This window comes from Pristiophorus japonicus, unplaced genomic scaffold (genome assembly GCF_044704955.1).
Source record: "Pristiophorus japonicus isolate sPriJap1 unplaced genomic scaffold, sPriJap1.hap1 HAP1_SCAFFOLD_30, whole genome shotgun sequence".
In the NCBI taxonomy this organism is placed as follows: Eukaryota; Metazoa; Chordata; class Chondrichthyes; family Pristiophoridae; genus Pristiophorus; species Pristiophorus japonicus.
Genome location: NW_027252779.1, coordinates 11,395,224 through 11,410,955, shown reverse-complemented (window position 1 = coordinate 11,410,955; position 15,732 = coordinate 11,395,224). Strand labels below are relative to the sequence as shown.

Genomic DNA, 15,732 nt, shown 5'->3' with positions numbered 1-15,732 from the left:
TTCAAGACGGTGAGATCGAGCCTGTTGTGCAAGCTTTGTTTCGTTATGAACACTTCAGCAGAACATTAAATCAACATGTGGAATTGAATTGCTGATTGACACTGTAAATTTGCCAACATTTAACTGCAGTGTGAGAACAATTACCGTTATAATTAGGCTTCCATTACGTTCTTGCACGACATCACCCTAAGTAACCTAGTTGATCACAGCACAGATATCAGTTAATTCATTGCCAGTGCGAAAAAATACACATTTTGAACTTAGGAACGTGTACAAGACCATTGCCTGGATCGTGGGCACTGATAACGGAACATGAGCATTAAGATTTTCGGTATCATTATACTTTACATTGACACAACCTGAGCTCTGAGATGTGTTTTGGACCCATTGCCCCGAAACGATGACAGAGTGGGTGGGGCAATTCCTTCCGGGGTCAGGTTTTCTTTCAAAAAGGTGTGAGAAAACTTTGCTTCGTTTACTGTCAGACCGAAATAGTTCAGTTGGGAAGGCGTTTGACTGAAGATCCAGATGGTTCATGGCTCAATCCCGTGTTTCAGCAATTTTTGGTTATTTCGCGTTCCCTTCATTCTAAGGGTAGTGGCTGATTTTATATCGGGACAGTGGGCTGTTCAGCGGTTGCGTGATAATAATTTTCAACATGAATTGTTTTTAGATTAAGCTGTTACGTTCTGTTACGTTCTATTTACACTCTGCGCAGTGTTGTAGATGAACAGTGAACAATGTTTAAGCGATGTGATGCGTTCAATGTTTATGCAGTAAATCTGTCATCCAGTGTGAGTTGGAAACACAATCCCCGCAGAGTGAGCTTTCACGCAACGTTAACACAACTTGTGGCCGGTTAGCTCAGTTGGTTAGAGCGTGGTGCTAATAACGCCAAGGTCGCGGGTTCGATCCCCGTACGGGCCATTCCAGTGTTTTTCATAATTTTTATTCGGTGTTTTAGTCACGTTGAAAATCAAATCTTTATAATGAAACAAATCCACACAGAATCACAAGGGTTGGGAATTATTTGGAATAACAGTCATTGCTACTTGCCGACGGGGTGGAGAGGCACATCTTTCTGTTTATTTCTGTTTCTTGGTTTGCTGATAAACGATGAACCGGAGGCCTGTTCCCGTAAATGCTCAAAAGTAGGAACAGACAGCCAGAACGGTTCTGTCGCCTGGAGATGGGCAAAAGACTGTAGTTCAGGACAAAAACACTAAATGAAATGTTCACCCGGCACCGAGAGTGAAAAATCCCGAGAAAAGGACAGAATGAAATAGATTTCAGTGGATGCCTACCCGCACGTGATGCTGCGGATGCGCGGACATATCTTTGGTGTTCTCCACAAAAAATGCCATTTGCTCCGAACAGTTTTACCTGGCGCGAAAGTGGTGAGACTTTGGAAGGAGCAAGCAGGAAAGACTGTGTGGGTCTGCTTGTTGGCAAGCAAATGTGTAGCAGCTTCCCTGGTGGTTTAGTGGTTAGGTTTCGGAGGTTTCGGCGCTTTCACCGCTGCGGCCCGGGTTCGATTCCCGGTCAGGGAACATTGTATTTTCGGCCGTTTGACCTGCAAGGCTGTTCTTGAACAAATTCACAGCTCACTGCACTCTTGCTGCCCCAACCATCAGCAGCGCATCATTCGTTGTAGTGATACAGCACACACTTCTGTGCCTTCCGTTTCAAAGTCAGCAGTAAATGAGGAGATCTCGCTCTCGCTCAACTGGTGCTGATTGACACCGTAAATGTTGCCAATCATGGCTAACTTTAGCCTTCCGTGTACATTTTTGCGGCACATCACTCTAGCTTACCATCTGTCAATGCATTGCCAGTGTGGAAATATTCAGCATTTTAAACTTAGCAACGTCTGCAAGACTGGAATCAGTGAATGCCTGGGCCATGGCCACTGATAACTTATCCCGAGCATTCATTTGGCCTGGGCCCCTCCTATATTGCACATTGGCTCACTGTGTGTCTATGTTTAGCGTTCACAGGCAATTTACAAGCTCTGAATTTCCCAGCAGTGAATTCATGGAGTGATTGATCTAACCGATATTCAACATCAGTATTGTTAAGTCTCAAACAGTTATAAACTCTCCAGTATATTTCACTGTGTCTTCAAGACGGTGAGATCGAGCCTGTTGTGCAAGCTTTGTTTCGTTATGAACACTTCAGCAGAACATTAAATCAACATGTGGAATTGAATTGCTGATTGACACTGTAAATTTGCCAACATTTAACTGCAGTGTGAGAACAATTACCGTTATAATTAGGCTTCCATTACGTTCTTGCACGACATCACCCTAAGTAACCTAGTTGATCACAGCACAGATATCAGTTAATTCATTGCCAGTGCGAAAAAATACACATTTTGAACTTAGGAACGTGTACAAGACCATTGCCTGGATCGTGGGCACTGATAACGGAACATGAGCATTAAGATTTTCGGTATCATTATACTTTACATTGACACAACCTGAGCTCTGAGATGTGTTTTGGACCCATTGCCCCGAAACGATGACAGAGTGGGTGGGGCAATTCCTTCCGGGGTCAGGTTTTCTTTCAAAAAGGTGTGAGAAAACTTTGCTTCGTTTACTGTCAGACCGAAATAGTTCAGTTGGGAAGGCGTTTGACTGAAGATCCAGATGGTTCATGGCTCAATCCCGTGTTTCAGCAATTTTTGGTTATTTCGCGTTCCCTTCATTCTAAGGGTAGTGGCTGATTTTATATCGGGACAGTGGGCTGTTCAGCGGTTGCGTGATAATAATTTTCAACATGAATTGTTTTTAGATTAAGCTGTTACGTTCTGTTACGTTCTATTTACACTCTGCGCAGTGTTGTAGATGAACAGTGAACAATGTTTAAGCGATGTGATGCGTTCAATGTTTATGCAGCAAATCTGTCATCCAGTGTGAGTTGGAAACACAATCCCCGCAGAGTGAGCTTTCACGCAACGTTAACACAACTTGTGGCCGGTTAGCTCAGTTGGTTAGAGCGTGGTGCTAATAACGCCAAGGTCGCGGGTTCGATCCCCGTACGGGCCATTCCAGTGTTTTTCATAATTTTTATTCGGTTTTTAATCACGTTGAAAATCAAATCTTTATAATGAAACAAATCCACACAGAATCACAAGGGTTGGGAATTATTTGGAATAACAGTCATTGCTACTTGCCGACGTGGTGGAGAGGCACATCTTTCTGTTTATTTCTGTTTCTTGGTTTGCTGATAAACGATGAACCGGAGGCCTGTTCCCATAAATGCTCAAAAGTAGGAACAGACAGCCAGAACGGTTCTGTCGCCTGGAGATGGGCAAAAGACTGCAGTTCAGGACAAAAACACTAAATGAAATGTTCACCCGGCACCGAGAGTGAAAAATCCCGAGAAAAGGACAGAATGAAATAGATTTCAGTGGATGCCTACCCGCACGTGATGCTGCGGATGCGCGGACATATCTTTGGTGTTCTCCACAAAAAATGCCATTTGCTCCGAACAGTTTTACCTGGCGCGAAAGTGGTGAGACTTTGGAAGGAGCAAGCAGGAAAGACTGTGTGGGTCTGCTTGTTGGCAAGCAAATGTGTAGCAGCTTCCCTGGTGGTTTAGTGGTTAGGTTTCGGCGCTTTCACCGCTGCGGCCCGGGTTCGATTCCCGGTCAGGGAACATTGTATTTTCGGCCGTTTGACCTGCAAGGCTGTTCTTGAACAAATTCACAGCTCACTGCACTCTTGCTGCCCCAACCACATCAGCAGCGCATCATTCGTTGTCGTGATACAGCACACACTTCTGTGCCTTCCGTTTCAAAGTCAGCAGTAAATGAGGAGATCTCGCTCTCGCTCAACTGGTGCTGATTGACACCGTAAATGTTGCCGATCATGGCTAACTTTAGCCTTCCGTGTACATTTTTGCGGCACATCACTCTAGCTTACCATCTGTCAATGCATTGCCAGTGTGGAAATATTCAGCATTTTAAACTTAGCAACGTCTGCAAGACTGGAATCAGTGAATGCCTGGGCCATAGCCACTGATAACTTATCCCGAGCATTCATTTGGCCTGGGCCCCTCCTATATTGCACATTGGCTCACTGTGTGTCTATGTTTAGCGTTCACAGGCAATTTACAAGTTCTGAATTTCCCAGCAGTGAATTCATCGAGTGATTGATCTAACCGATATTCAACATCAGTATTGTTAAGTCTCAAACAGTTATAAACTCTCCAGTATATTTCACTGTGTCTTCAAGACGGTGAGATCGAGCCTGTTGTGCAAGCTTTGTTTCTTTATGATCACTTCAGCAGAACATTAAATCAACATGTGGAATTGAATTGCTGATTGACACTGTAAATTTGCCAACATTTAACTGCAGTGTGACAACAATCACCGTTATAATTAGGCTTCCATTACGTTCTTGCACGACATCACCCTAAGTAACCTAGTTGATCACAGCACAGATATCAGTTAATTCATTGCCAGTGCGAAAAAATACACATTTTGAATTTAGCAACGTGTACAAGACCATTGCCTGGATCGTGGGCACTGATAACGGAACATGAGCATTAAGATTTTCGGTATCATTATACTTTACATTGACACAACCTGAGCTCTGAGATGTGTTTTGGACCCATTGCCCCGAAACGAGGACAGAGTGGGTGGGGCAATTCCTTCCGGGGTCAGGTTTTCTTTCAAAAAGGTGTGAGAAAACTTTGCTTCGTTTACTGTCAGACCGAAATAGTTCAGTTGGGAAGGCGTTTGACTGAAGATCCAGATGGTTCATGGCTCAATCCCGTGTTTCAGCAATTTTTGGTTATTTCGCGTTCCCTTCATTCTAAGGGTAGTGGCTGATTTTATATCGGGACAGTGGGCTGTTCAGCGGTTGCGTGATAATAATTTTCAACATGAATTGTTTTTAGATTAAGCTGTTACGTTCTGTTACGTTCTATTTACACTCTGCGCAGTGTTGTAGATGAACAGTGAACAATGTTTAAGCGATGTGATGCGTTCAATGTTTATGCAGCAAATCTGTCATCCAGTGTGAGTTGGAAACACAATCCCCGCAGAGTGAGCTTTCACGCAACGTTAACACAACTTGTGGCCGGTTAGCTCAGTTGGTTAGAGCGTGGTGCTAATAACGCCAAGGTCGCGGGTTCGATCCCCGTACGGGCCATTCCAGTGTTTTTCATAATTTTTATTCGGTTTTTAATCACGTTGAAAATCAAATCTTTATAATGAAACAAATCCACACAGAATCACAAGGGTTGGGAATTATTTGGAATAACAGTCATTGCTACTTGCCGACGGGGTGGAGAGGCACATCTTTCTGTTTATTTCTGTTTCTTGGTTTGCTGATAAACGATGAACCGGAGGCCTGTTCCCATAAATGCTCAAAAGTAGGAACAGACAGCCAGAACGGTTCTGTCGCCTGGAGATGGGCAAAAGACTGCAGTTCAGGACAAAAACACTAAATGAAATGTTCACCCGGCACCGAGAGTGAAAAATCCCGAGAAAAGGACAGAATGAAATAGATTTCAGTGGATGCCTACCCGCACGTGATGCTGCGGATGCGCGGACATATCTTTGGTGTTCTCCACAAAAAATGCCATTTGCTCCGAACAGTTTTACCTGGCGCGAAAGTGGTGAGACTTTGGAAGGAGCAAGCAGGAAAGACTGTGTGGGTCTGCTTGTTGGCAAGCAAATGTGTAGCAGCTTCCCTGGTGGTTTAGTGGTTAGGTTTCGGCGCTTTCACCGCTGCGGCCCGGGTTCGATTCCCGGTCAGGGAACATTGTATTTTCGGCCGTTTGACCTGCATGGCTGTTCTTGAACAAATTCACAGCTCACTGCACTCTTGCTGCCCCAACCACATCAGCAGCGCATCATTCGTTGTCGTGATACAGCACACACTTCTGTGCCTTCCGTTTCAAAGTCAGCAGTAAATGAGGAGATCTCGCTCTCGCTCAACTGGTGCTGATTGACACCGTAAATGTTGCCGATCATGGCTAACTTTAGCCTTCCGTGTACATTTTTGCGGCACATCACTCTAGCTTACCATCTGTCAATGCATTGCCAGTGTGGAAATATTCAGCATTTTAAACTTAGCAACGTCTGCAAGACTGGAATCAGTGAATGCCTGGGCCATAGCCACTGATAACTTATCCCGAGCATTCATTTGGCCTGGGCCCCTCCTATATTGCACATTGGCTCACTGTGTGTCTATGTTTAGCGTTCACAGGCAATTTACAAGTTCTGAATTTCCCAGCAGTGAATTCATGGAGTGATTGATCTAACCGATATTCAACATCAGTATTGTTAAGTCTCAAACAGTTATAAACTCTCCAGTATATTTCACTGTGTCTTCAAGACGGTGAGATCGAGCCTGTTGTGCAAGCTTTGTTTCGTTATGAACACTTCAGCAGAACATTAAATCAACATGTGGAATTGAATTGCTGATTGACACTGTAAATTTGCCAACATTTAACTGCAGTGTGAGAACAATTACCGTTATAATTAGGCTTCCATTACGTTCTTGCACGACATCACCCTAAGTAACCTAGTTGATCACAGCACAGATATCAGTTAATTCATTGCCAGTGCGAAAAAATACACATTTTGAACTTAGGAACGTGTACAAGACCATTGCCTGGATCGTGGGCACTGATAACGGAACATGAGCATTAAGATTTTCGGTATCATTATACTTTACATTGACACAACCTGAGCTCTGAGATGTGTTTTGGACCCATTGCCCCGAAACGATGACAGAGTGGGTGGGGCAATTCCTTCCGGGGTCAGGTTTTCTTTCAAAAAGGTGTGAGAAAACTTTGCTTCGTTTACTGTCAGACCGAAATAGTTCAGTTGGGAAGGCGTTTGACTGAAGATCCAGATGGTTCATGGCTCAATCCCGTGTTTCAGCAATTTTTGGTTATTTCGCGTTCCCTTCATTCTAAGGGTAGTGGCTGATTTTATATCGGGACAGTGGGCTGTTCAGCGGTTGCGTGATAATAATTTTCAACATGAATTGTTTTTAGATTAAGCTGTTACGTTCTGTTACGTTCTATTTACACTCTGCGCAGTGTTGTAGATGAACAGTGAACAATGTTTAAGCGATGTGATGCGTTCAATGTTTATGCAGCAAATCTGTCATCCAGTGTGAGTTGGAAACACAATCCCCGCAGAGTGAGCTTTCACGCAACGTTAACACAACTTGTGGCCGGTTAGCTCAGTTGGTTAGAGCGTGGTGCTAATAACGCCAAGGTCGCGGGTTCGATCCCCGTACGGGCCATTCCAGTGTTTTTCATAATTTTTATTCGGTTTTTAATCACGTTGAAAATCAAATCTTTATAATGAAACAAATCCACACAGAATCACAAGGGTTGGGAATTATTTGGAATAACAGTCATTGCTACTTGCCGACGGGGTGGAGAGGCACATCTTTCTGTTTATTTCTGTTTCTTGGTTTGCTGATAAACGATGAACCGGAGGCCTGTTCCCATAAATGCTCAAAAGTAGGAACAGACAGCCAGAACGGTTCTGTCGCCTGGAGATGGGCAAAAGACTGCAGTTCAGGACAAAAACACTAAATGAAATGTTCACCCGGCACCGAGAGTGAAAAATCCCGAGAAAAGGACAGAATGAAATAGATTTCAGTGGATGCCTACCCGCACGTGATGCTGCGGATGCGCGGACATATCTTTGGTGTTCTCCACAAAAAATGCCATTTGCTCCGAACAGTTTTACCTGGCGCGAAAGTGGTGAGACTTTGGAAGGAGCAAGCAGGAAAGACTGTGTGGGTCTGCTTGTTGGCAAGCAAATGTGTAGCAGCTTCCCTGGTGGTTTAGTGGTTAGGTTTCGGCGCTTTCACCGCTGCGGCCCGGGTTCGATTCCCGGTCAGGGAACATTGTATTTTCGGCCGTTTGACCTGCATGGCTGTTCTTGAACAAATTCACAGCTCACTGCACTCTTGCTGCCCCAACCACATCAGCAGCGCATCATTCGTTGTCGTGATACAGCACACACTTCTGTGCCTTCCGTTTCAAAGTCAGCAGTAAATGAGGAGATCTCGCTCTCGCTCAACTGGTGCTGATTGACACCGTAAATGTTGCCGATCATGGCTAACTTTAGCCTTCCGTGTACATTTTTGCGGCACATCACTCTAGCTTACCATCTGTCAATGCATTGCCAGTGTGGAAATATTCAGCATTTTAAACTTAGCAACGTCTGCAAGACTGGAATCAGTGAATGCCTGGGCCATAGCCACTGATAACTTATCCCGAGCATTCATTTGGCCTGGGCCCCTCCTATATTGCACATTGGCTCACTGTGTGTCTATGTTTAGCGTTCACAGGCAATTTACAAGTTCTGAATTTCCCAGCAGTGAATTCATGGAGTGATTGATCTAACCGATATTCAACATCAGTATTGTTAAGTCTCAAACAGTTATAAACTCTCCAGTATATTTCACTGTGTCTTCAAGACGGTGAGATCGAGCCTGTTGTGCAAGCTTTGTTTCGTTATGAACACTTCAGCAGAACATTAAATCAACATGTGGAATTGAATTGCTGATTGACACTGTAAATTTGCCAACATTTAACTGCAGTGTGAGAACAATTACCGTTATAATTAGGCTTCCATTACGTTCTTGCACGACATCACCCTAAGTAACCTAGTTGATCACAGCACAGATATCAGTTAATTCATTGCCAGTGCGAAAAAATACACATTTTGAACTTAGGAACGTGTACAAGACCATTGCCTGGATCGTGGGCACTGATAACGGAACATGAGCATTAAGATTTTCGGTATCATTATACTTTACATTGACACAACCTGAGCTCTGAGATGTGTTTTGGACCCATTGCCCCGAAACGATGACAGAGTGGGTGGGGCAATTCCTTCCGGGGTCAGGTTTTCTTTCAAAAAGGTGTGAGAAAACTTTGCTTCGTTTACTGTCAGACCGAAATAGTTCAGTTGGGAAGGCGTTTGACTGAAGATCCAGATGGTTCATGGCTCAATCCCGTGTTTCAGCAATTTTTGGTTATTTCGCGTTCCCTTCATTCTAAGGGTAGTGGCTGATTTTATATCGGGACAGTGGGCTGTTCAGCGGTTGCGTGATAATAATTTTCAACATGAATTGTTTTTAGATTAAGCTGTTACGTTCTGTTACGTTCTATTTACACTCTGCGCAGTGTTGTAGATGAACAGTGAACAATGTTTAAGCGATGTGATGCGTTCAATGTTTATGCAGCAAATCTGTCATCCAGTGTGAGTTGGAAACACAATCCCCGCAGAGTGAGCTTTCACGCAACGTTAACACAACTTGTGGCCGGTTAGCTCAGTTGGTTAGAGCGTGGTGCTAATAACGCCAAGGTCGCGGGTTCGATCCCCGTACGGGCCATTCCAGTGTTTTTCATAATTTTTATTCGGTTTTTAATCACGTTGAAAATCAAATCTTTATAATGAAACAAATCCACACAGAATCACAAGGGTTGGGAATTATTTGGAATAACAGTCATTGCTACTTGCCGACGGGGTGGAGAGGCACATCTTTCTGTTTATTTCTGTTTCTTGGTTTGCTGATAAACGATGAACCGGAGGCCTGTTCCCATAAATGCTCAAAAGTAGGAACAGACAGCCAGAACGGTTCTGTCGCCTGGAGATGGGCAAAAGACTGCAGTTCAGGACAAAAACACTAAATGAAATGTTCACCCGGCACCGAGAGTGAAAAATCCCGAGAAAAGGACAGAATGAAATAGATTTCAGTGGATGCCTACCCGCACGTGATGCTGCGGATGCGCGGACATATCTTTGGTGTTCTCCACAAAAAATGCCATTTGCTCCGAACAGTTTTACCTGGCGCGAAAGTGGTGAGACTTTGGAAGGAGCAAGCAGGAAAGACTGTGTGGGTCTGCTTGTTGGCAAGCAAATGTGTAGCAGCTTCCCTGGTGGTTTAGTGGTTAGGTTTCGGCGCTTTCACCGCTGCGGCCCGGGTTCGATTCCCGGTCAGGGAACATTGTATTTTCGGCCGTTTGACCTGCAAGGCTGTTCTTGAACAAATTCACAGCTCACTGCACTCTTGCTGCCCCAACCACATCAGCAGCGCATCATTCGTTGTCGTGATACAGCACACACTTCTGTGCCTTCCGTTTCAAAGTCAGCAGTAAATGAGGAGATCTCGCTCTCGCTCAACTGGTGCTGATTGACACCGTAAATGTTGCCGATCATGGCTAACTTTAGCCTTCCGTGTACATTTTTGCGGCACATCACTCTAGCTTACCATCTGTCAATGCATTGCCAGTGTGGAAATATTCAGCATTTTAAACTTAGCAACGTCTGCAAGACTGGAATCAGTGAATGCCTGGGCCATAGCCACTGATAACTTATCCCGAGCATTCATTTGGCCTGGGCCCCTCCTATATTGCACATTGGCTCACTGTGTGTCTATGTTTAGCGTTCACAGGCAATTTACAAGTTCTGAATTTCCCAGCAGTGAATTCATCGAGTGATTGATCTAACCGATATTCAACATCAGTATTGTTAAGTCTCAAACAGTTATAAACTCTCCAGTATATTTCACTGTGTCTTCAAGACGGTGAGATCGAGCCTGTTGTGCAAGCTTTGTTTCTTTATGATCACTTCAGCAGAACATTAAATCAACATGTGGAATTGAATTGCTGATTGACACTGTAAATTTGCCAACATTTAACTGCAGTGTGACAACAATCACCGTTATAATTAGGCTTCCATTACGTTCTTGCACGACATCACCCTAAGTAACCTAGTTGATCACAGCACAGATATCAGTTAATTCATTGCCAGTGCGAAAAAATACACATTTTGAACTTAGCAACGTGTACAAGACCATTGCCTGGATCGTGGGCACTGATAACGGAACATGAGCATTAAGATTTTCGGTATCATTATACTTTACATTGACACAACCTGAGCTCTGAGATGTGTTTTGGACCCATTGCCCCGAAACGAGGACAGAGTGGGTGGGGCAATTCCTTCCGGGGTCAGGTTTTCTTTCAAAAAGGTGTGAGAAAACTTTGCTTCGTTTACTGTCAGACCGAAATAGTTCAGTTGGGAAGGCGTTTGACTGAAGATCCAGATGGTTCATGGCTCAATCCCGTGTTTCAGCAATTTTTGGTTATTTCGCGTTCCCTTCATTCTAAGGGTAGTGGCTGATTTTATATCGGGACAGTGGGCTGTTCAGCGGTTGCGTGATAATAATTTTCAACATGAATTGTTTTTAGATTAAGCTGTTACGTTCTGTTACGTTCTATTTACACTCTGCGCAGTGTTGTAGATGAACAGTGAACAATGTTTAAGCGATGTGATGCGTTCAATGTTTATGCAGCAAATCTGTCATCCAGTGTGAGTTGGAAACACAATCCCCGCAGAGTGAGCTTTCACGCAACGTTAACACAACTTGTGGCCGGTTAGCTCAGTTGGTTAGAGCGTGGTGCTAATAACGCCAAGGTCGCGGGTTCGATCCCCGTACGGGCCATTCCAGTGTTTTTCATAATTTTTATTCGGTTTTTAATCACGTTGAAAATCAAATCTTTATAATGAAACAAATCCACACAGAATCACAAGGGTTGGGAATTATTTGGAATAACAGTCATTGCTACTTGCCGACGGGGTGGAGAGGCACATCTTTCTGTTTATTTCTGTTTCTTGGTTTGCTGATAAACGATGAACCGGAGGCCTGTTCCCATAAATGCTCAAAAGTAGGAACAGACAGCCAGAACGGTTCTGTCGCCTGGAGATGGGCAAAAGACTGCAGTTCAGGACAAAAACACTAAATGAAATGTTCACCCGGCACCGAGAGTGAAAAATCCCGAGAAAAGGACAGAATGAAATAGATTTCAGTGGATGCCTACCCGCACGTGATGCTGCGGATGCGCGGACATATCTTTGGTGTTCTCCACAAAAAATGCCATTTGCTCCGAACAGTTTTACCTGGCGCGAAAGTGGTGAGACTTTGGAAGGAGCAAGCAGGAAAGACTGTGTGGGTCTGCTTGTTGGCAAGCAAATGTGTAGCAGCTTCCCTGGTGGTTTAGTGGTTAGGTTTCGGCGCTTTCACCGCTGCGGCCCGGGTTCGATTCCCGGTCAGGGAACATTGTATTTTCGGCCGTTTGACCTGCATGGCTGTTCTTGAACAAATTCACAGCTCACTGCACTCTTGCTGCCCCAACCACATCAGCAGCGCATCATTCGTTGTCGTGATACAGCACACACTTCTGTGCCTTCCGTTTCAAAGTCAGCAGTAAATGAGGAGATCTCGCTCTCGCTCAACTGGTGCTGATTGACACCGTAAATGTTGCCGATCATGGCTAACTTTAGCCTTCCGTGTACATTTTTGCGGCACATCACTCTAGCTTACCATCTGTCAATGCATTGCCAGTGTGGAAATATTCAGCATTTTAAACTTAGCAACGTCTGCAAGACTGGAATCAGTGAATGCCTGGGCCATAGCCACTGATAACTTATCCCGAGCATTCATTTGGCCTGGGCCCCTCCTATATTGCACATTGGCTCACTGTGTGTCTATGTTTAGCGTTCACAGGCAATTTACAAGTTCTGAATTTCCCAGCAGTGAATTCATGGAGTGATTGATCTAACCGATATTCAACATCAGTATTGTTAAGTCTCAAACAGTTATAAACTCTCCAGTATATTTCACTGTGTCTTCAAGACGGTGAGATCGAGCCTGTTGTGCAAGCTTTGTTTCTTTATGATCACTTCAGCAGAACATTAAATCAACATGTGGAATTGAATTGCTGATTGACACTGTAAATTTGCCAACATTTAACTGCAGTGTGACAACAATCACCGTTATAATTAGGCTTCCATTACGTTCTTGCACGACATCACCCTAAGTAACCTAGTTGATCACAGCACAGATATCAGTTAATTCATTGCCAGTGCGAAAAAATACACATTTTGAACTTAGCAACGTGTACAAGACCATTGCCTGGATCGTGGGCACTGATAACGGAACATGAGCATTAAGATTTTCGGTATCATTATACTTTACATTGACACAACCTGAGCTCTGAGATGTGTTTTGGACCCATTGCCCCGAAACGAGGACAGAGTGGGTGGGGCAATTCCTTCCGGGGTCAGGTTTTCTTTCAAAAAGGTGTGAGAAAACTTTGCTTCGTTTACTGTCAGACCGAAATAGTTCAGTTGGGAAGGCGTTTGACTGAAGATCCAGATGGTTCATGGCTCAATCCCGTGTTTCAGCAATTTTTGGTTATTTCGCGTTCCCTTCATTCTAAGGGTAGTGGCTGATTTTATATCGGGACAGTGGGCTGTTCAGCGGTTGCGTGATAATAATTTTCAACATGAATTGTTTTTAGATTAAGCTGTTACGTTCTGTTACGTTCTATTTACACTCTGCGCAGTGTTGTAGATGAACAGTGAACAATGTTTAAGCGATGTGATGCGTTCAATGTTTATGCAGCAAATCTGTCATCCAGTGTGAGTTGGAAACACAATCCCCGCAGAGTGAGCTTTCACGCAACGTTAACACAACTTGTGGCCGGTTAGCTCAGTTGGTTAGAGCGTGGTGCTAATAACGCCAAGGTCGCGGGTTCGATCCCCGTACGGGCCATTCCAGTGTTTTTCATAATTTTTATTCGGTTTTTAATCACGTTGAAAATCAAATCTTTATAATGAAACAAATCCACACAGAATCACAAGGGTTGGGAATTATTTGGAATAACAGTCATTGCTACTTGCCGACGGGGTGGAGAGGCACATCTTTCTGTTTATTTCTGTTTCTTGGTTTGCTGATAAACGATGAACCGGAGGCCTGTTCCCATAAATGCTCAAAAGTAGGAACAGACAGCCAGAACGGTTCTGTCGCCTGGAGATGGGCAAAAGACTGCAGTTCAGGACAAAAACACTAAATGAAATGTTCACCCGGCACCGAGAGTGAAAAATCCCGAGAAAAGGACAGAATGAAATAGATTTCAGTGGATGCCTACCCGCACGTGATGCTGCGGATGCGCGGACATATCTTTGGTGTTCTCCACAAAAAATGCCATTTGCTCCGAACAGTTTTACCTGGCGCGAAAGTGGTGAGACTTTGGAAGGAGCAAGCAGGAAAGACTGTGTGGGTCTGCTTGTTGGCAAGCAAATGTGTAGCAGCTTCCCTGGTGGTTTAGTGGTTAGGTTTCGGCGCTTTCACCGCTGCGGCCCGGGTTCGATTCCCGGTCAGGGAACATTGTATTTTCGGCCGTTTGACCTGCAAGGCTGTTCTTGAACAAATTCACAGCTCACTGCACTCTTGCTGCCCCAACCACATCAGCAGCGCATCATTCGTTGTCGTGATACAGCACACACTTCTGTGCCTTCCGTTTCAAAGTCAGCAGTAAATGAGGAGATCTCGCTCTCGCTCAACTGGTGCTGATTGACACCGTAAATGTTGCCGATCATGGCTAACTTTAGCCTTCCGTGTACATTTTTGCGGCACATCACTCTAGCTTACCATCTGTCAATGCATTGCCAGTGTGGAAATATTCAGCATTTTAAACTTAGCAACGTCTGCAAGACTGGAATCAGTGAATGCCTGGGCCATAGCCACTGATAACTTATCCCGAGCATTCATTTGGCCTGGGCCCCTCCTATATTGCACATTGGCTCACTGTGTGTCTATGTTTAGCGTTCACAGGCAATTTACAAGTTCTGAATTTCCCAGCAGTGAATTCATCGAGTGATTGATCTAACCGATATTCAACATCAGTATTGTTAAGTCTCAAACAGTTATAAACTCTCCAGTATATTTCACTGTGTCTTCAAGACGGTGAGATCGAGCCTGTTGTGCAAGCTTTGTTTCTTTATGATCACTTCAGCAGAACATTAAATCAACATGTGGAATTGAATTGCTGATTGACACTGTAAATTTGCCAACATTTAACTGCAGTGTGACAACAATCACCGTTATAATTAGGCTTCCATTACGTTCTTGCACGACATCACCCTAAGTAACCTAGTTGATCACAGCACAGATATCAGTTAATTCATTGCCAGTGCGAAAAAATACACATTTTGAACTTAGCAACGTGTAAAAGACCATTGCCTGGATCGTGGGCACTGATAACGGAACATGAGCATTAAGATTTTCGGTATCATTATACTTTACATTGACACAACCTGAGCTCTGAGATGTGTTTTGGACCCATTGCCCCGAAACGAGGACAGAGTGGGTGGGGCAATTCCTTCCGGGGTCAGGTTTTCTTTCAAAAAGGTGTGAGAAAACTTTGCTTCGTTTACTGTCAGACCGAAATAGTTCAGTTGGGAAGGCGTTTGACTGAAGATCCAGATGGTTCATGGCTCAATCCCGTGTTTCAGCAATTTTTGGTTATTTCGCGTTCCCTTCATTCTAAGGGTAGTGGCTGATTTTATATCGGGACAGTGGGCTGTTCAGCGGTTGCGTGATAATAATTTTCAACATGAATTGTTTTTAGATTAAGCTGTTACGTTCTGTTACGTTCTATTTACACTCTGCGCAGTGTTGTAGATGAACAGTGAACAATGTTTAAGCGATGTGATGCGTTCAATGTTTATGCAGCAAATCTGTCATCCAGTGTGAGTTGGAAACACAATCCCCGCAGAGTGAGCTTTCACGCAACGTTAACACAACTTGTGGCCGGTTAGCTCAGTTGGTTAGAGCGTGGTGCTAATAACGCCAAGGTCGCGGGTTCGATCCCCGTACGGGCCATTCCAGTGTTTTT

General features: G+C 44.2%; 14 non-coding genes across 14 annotated transcripts; all 14 read left to right on the top strand.

The window, feature by feature from the left end:
* The first annotated feature begins 853 nt into the window (after positions 1 to 853).
* On the top strand, positions 854 to 927 carry trnai-aau (transfer RNA isoleucine (anticodon AAU)). The gene has a single exon. It is a non-coding gene; the product is annotated as a tRNA-Ile (tRNA).
* A 2,046-nt stretch (positions 928 to 2,973) lies between these two features.
* Positions 2,974 to 3,047, top strand: trnai-aau (transfer RNA isoleucine (anticodon AAU)). The gene has a single exon. It is a non-coding gene; the product is annotated as a tRNA-Ile (tRNA).
* Positions 3,048 to 3,588: 541 nt separating this feature from the next.
* trnae-uuc (transfer RNA glutamic acid (anticodon UUC)) lies at positions 3,589 to 3,660 on the top strand. The gene has a single exon. It is a non-coding gene; the product is annotated as a tRNA-Glu (tRNA).
* A 1,425-nt stretch (positions 3,661 to 5,085) lies between these two features.
* trnai-aau (transfer RNA isoleucine (anticodon AAU)) lies at positions 5,086 to 5,159 on the top strand. The gene has a single exon. It is a non-coding gene; the product is annotated as a tRNA-Ile (tRNA).
* Positions 5,160 to 5,700: 541 nt separating this feature from the next.
* On the top strand, positions 5,701 to 5,772 carry trnae-uuc (transfer RNA glutamic acid (anticodon UUC)). The gene has a single exon. It is a non-coding gene; the product is annotated as a tRNA-Glu (tRNA).
* Positions 5,773 to 7,197: 1,425 nt separating this feature from the next.
* trnai-aau (transfer RNA isoleucine (anticodon AAU)) lies at positions 7,198 to 7,271 on the top strand. Its single transcript has one exon. It is a non-coding gene; the product is annotated as a tRNA-Ile (tRNA).
* Positions 7,272 to 7,812: 541 nt separating this feature from the next.
* On the top strand, positions 7,813 to 7,884 carry trnae-uuc (transfer RNA glutamic acid (anticodon UUC)). Its single transcript has one exon. It is a non-coding gene; the product is annotated as a tRNA-Glu (tRNA).
* A 1,425-nt stretch (positions 7,885 to 9,309) lies between these two features.
* trnai-aau (transfer RNA isoleucine (anticodon AAU)) lies at positions 9,310 to 9,383 on the top strand. Its single transcript has one exon. It is a non-coding gene; the product is annotated as a tRNA-Ile (tRNA).
* A 541-nt stretch (positions 9,384 to 9,924) lies between these two features.
* On the top strand, positions 9,925 to 9,996 carry trnae-uuc (transfer RNA glutamic acid (anticodon UUC)). The gene has a single exon. It is a non-coding gene; the product is annotated as a tRNA-Glu (tRNA).
* A 1,425-nt stretch (positions 9,997 to 11,421) lies between these two features.
* Positions 11,422 to 11,495, top strand: trnai-aau (transfer RNA isoleucine (anticodon AAU)). Its single transcript has one exon. It is a non-coding gene; the product is annotated as a tRNA-Ile (tRNA).
* Positions 11,496 to 12,036: 541 nt separating this feature from the next.
* On the top strand, positions 12,037 to 12,108 carry trnae-uuc (transfer RNA glutamic acid (anticodon UUC)). The gene has a single exon. It is a non-coding gene; the product is annotated as a tRNA-Glu (tRNA).
* A 1,425-nt stretch (positions 12,109 to 13,533) lies between these two features.
* Positions 13,534 to 13,607, top strand: trnai-aau (transfer RNA isoleucine (anticodon AAU)). The gene has a single exon. It is a non-coding gene; the product is annotated as a tRNA-Ile (tRNA).
* A 541-nt stretch (positions 13,608 to 14,148) lies between these two features.
* Positions 14,149 to 14,220, top strand: trnae-uuc (transfer RNA glutamic acid (anticodon UUC)). Its single transcript has one exon. It is a non-coding gene; the product is annotated as a tRNA-Glu (tRNA).
* Positions 14,221 to 15,645: 1,425 nt separating this feature from the next.
* trnai-aau (transfer RNA isoleucine (anticodon AAU)) lies at positions 15,646 to 15,719 on the top strand. The gene has a single exon. It is a non-coding gene; the product is annotated as a tRNA-Ile (tRNA).
* The last annotated feature ends 13 nt before the right edge of the window (positions 15,720 to 15,732 follow it).